A 2,898-nucleotide genomic window follows, 5' to 3' on the forward strand; every position below is an offset into this window, starting at 1 on the left:
AGGACAGAAATCCTACAGAGGTCCCCAGCTGTCCCTGGAGGTTGATGGTTTGCTGGTTTTGGTGTTGAGCCAGGACACACAAATGTCACTGCATTTCTTCTGTCACATTTGGAGCATTCACCACGTGGGCACCAAGGGTGTCCTGCCCCCATCACCTGGACAGTGAACACCAGGACTGAGCCCAGCCACAGAAGAGCAAGGTAAGAACAGCACAGTTTGCAGAATAAGCTGATTTATTGTATGGGCCAGAAGAATGCTAAGTGCTTAAATAACTGCTTTAGCCTATATTTAAACAGCTACACAGCTCCTTTGAATTTTCAGAACTGCTGTGAGCTGAGCTGCTCCTGTGGGACACAGGGAGTTTGTTGAGCTGGCTGAAAGACAAATTAGAGGTCAGCTTTGGGCAATTTTATTTCACAGCCTGGGCTGATGCTTCACACACACACAGACACATATTTCATGTGAGCATCCATCTGAGTGCCAGCAGCAGCAGCACACACAGAAATGAAACATTGTCGGCCTTGCCCCTGATTTATGAGGCTTTCAGGCAGCCAATTCCTTCCTGCAGAATGAAAGCTCCTGGCAGGGCAAAGGTGGATAGGAAGGGTCACTCCTCCTTTTGCTGTGAAACCAACCCGCAGGTGAGAGCTCTGCACCTTGCCGAGTGTGGCCACTGCCGCCTAGGGGGCTGAGCTGGGCAGGAGAGAACATTTCCCGCAGGGATTGGGGTGAGAGGGGAGGGATGTGCGCAGGGGCTCGGGCAGTGCAGCCCACACGGGGGTGAGTGAAGGGCTGGGGGGTCTCTGTGCCTGCCTGCAGCCCCTCTGAGCTCTCGGGATGCTCCATCCCACCAGCACACCTCCAGCCTCTGCAGGATCCCAGCCCGGGGGCATTTCCCCCCTTTATTCCCCCTCAGCCTCACTCTTGCTTTGCATTTCCTCTTTCTGCCCCTCTTGTGGAGCAGAGCAGGAAGAGTCACTGCAAATGTGCCAGGGGAGCTGAGTGGCACGACCTCATCATTAAAATGTCTATTTTATGCTTAAAGAAATGTCCAGCCTGGATTTTGATCCAGCTGTGGATATTTTATGGCAGATATTTTCTGTCATATTCCCCTTCTCCCCCCCAGCAGCACAGGAATCTCTAAGATGCTTTTTTCTAAGGAAGAAAGGAATCTGCACAGGAATCTCTAAGATGCTTTTTTCTAAGGAAAAGATAATGGCACTGTGAGGTATTTTATAGCAATTAAAAGAGCAGCGAGTTGCAGAAGGAGTTTCAGGAGAAGCAGGGTTATAAAACCGCTTTTCTGCAGCGCCTCTGGGGCTTGTGGCTCGGCTGAGCTGTCACTGCAGCCTCCCTGCGCTGGGGAGCAGCTTCAGGGCTCCCTCTCCTGCCCGGCCGCCCCTCCTCACGCAGCTCAGGGCGGCTGAACCACCCTGGGATCTCTCGCACACCAATTTTGACTCAGATTGGCCGGAATGCCAAGGCCGGTGGGGAGGGGACTGCGCTGAGCATCCCCAGGCGGGCTGTGCCATGGGCAGGGCAGGGATGGAGCCAGGGATGAGCTGACACGTGGGCAGCAAAGTAGGCCAAGGGCTCAGCTCCAGGCTGGGCCGGGATGGAGTCAGGGACAGCTGCGGGCTCTGCCGCGGGTCCTGGCAGGGAATGGGATGGGAACACCCCTGGGGGAGCGGGGATGGCACTCAGGGACTGCCCTGCACCGGCACGGGCACCCCAAGGGGATCCCAGGGGGAAATCGGGCAGGAGGGAGAGGAGGAAATCCCGAGAGCGGCACAGGAGTCACCACCAGAGGGCACTTAAATATTGCTCTGTGAGCAATGGGCTTTCCTAGCGAGACGCCAGCTCCGGATTGCCTGACAATGCACATCTAAGCCTGAGTCATTGCTGGCACGGAAAGCAAAGGAAAGCTCTCAAAAGGCATTTGAGAAGTCATGCATGAATGGGAGTTTACTAGCAGGGCACAGAGGATTGAACTTTCCTTTCAGCCGCTTTCAGAGGGGTTGGCCAAGGGGTCTCCACCCTGCCGGGGGCAGCGAGGGGAGCGGAGCATCAGCAGCCCCTGAGCCGGTGATACCCGCGGGGCTGGCACCGGGCACGGCTCACAGTGCCAGTGCTGGGAGAGAGCTACAGCCCTGCCAGGACCTGCCTCTGTGCAGTGGGACAGGAGACACAGCCCAGCCAGGACCTGCCTCTGTGCAGTGCTGGGGCAGGAGATACAGCCCTGCCAGGACCTGCCTCTGTGCAGTGGGACAGGAGATACAGCCCTGCCAGGACCTGCCTCTGTGCAGTGCTGGGACAGGAGATACAGCCCAGCCAGGACCTGCCTCTGTGCAGTGCTGGGGCAGGAGATACAGCCCTGCCAGGACCTGCCTCTGTGCAGTGCTGGGGCAGGAGATACAGCCCTGCCAGGACCTGCCCCAGCCCTGCCGTGCTGCTCACCTGGAGCATCTCTGCCCTGCTGTGTGTTCCAGAGCTGGCCAGAGATGGAAACGTTCTGGGTCTTCTGGGAAAAATTTGCAGGGAATGGGGAAGGAAGGAAGGAAATGTGTAGGATTTGGGTGTGTGCCAAATAAGCCATGGAGTGCAGGGGTGAGGACAGCCAGGTAATGGAGATGGAGAGCATTCACAAAGATGGAGGGGAACAAATTGCATCCTGGTGCTGTCACAGCACTCTGTGCCCAGCTCAGGATGTCTCAGAGAGGCCCCTGGGGCTCAGGGCAGGATGTGGGAGCTGGGGGCTCATCCATGGCAGCCCTTGGAGATCTGCTCTGAGCACAGAGCTCCATGAGGATCCCAGGGCAAAGCAATGAGAGCTGGGAGTGCTGCAGGTGTGGGTGATGGAGAACTGAAGGACGGTGGCCTCTGGGGAGGGAAAGCTGA

The sequence above is a fragment of the Ammospiza caudacuta genome, chromosome 16 (genome assembly GCF_027887145.1).
Source record: "Ammospiza caudacuta isolate bAmmCau1 chromosome 16, bAmmCau1.pri, whole genome shotgun sequence".
Lineage (NCBI taxonomy): Eukaryota > Metazoa > Chordata > Aves > Passeriformes > Passerellidae > Ammospiza > Ammospiza caudacuta.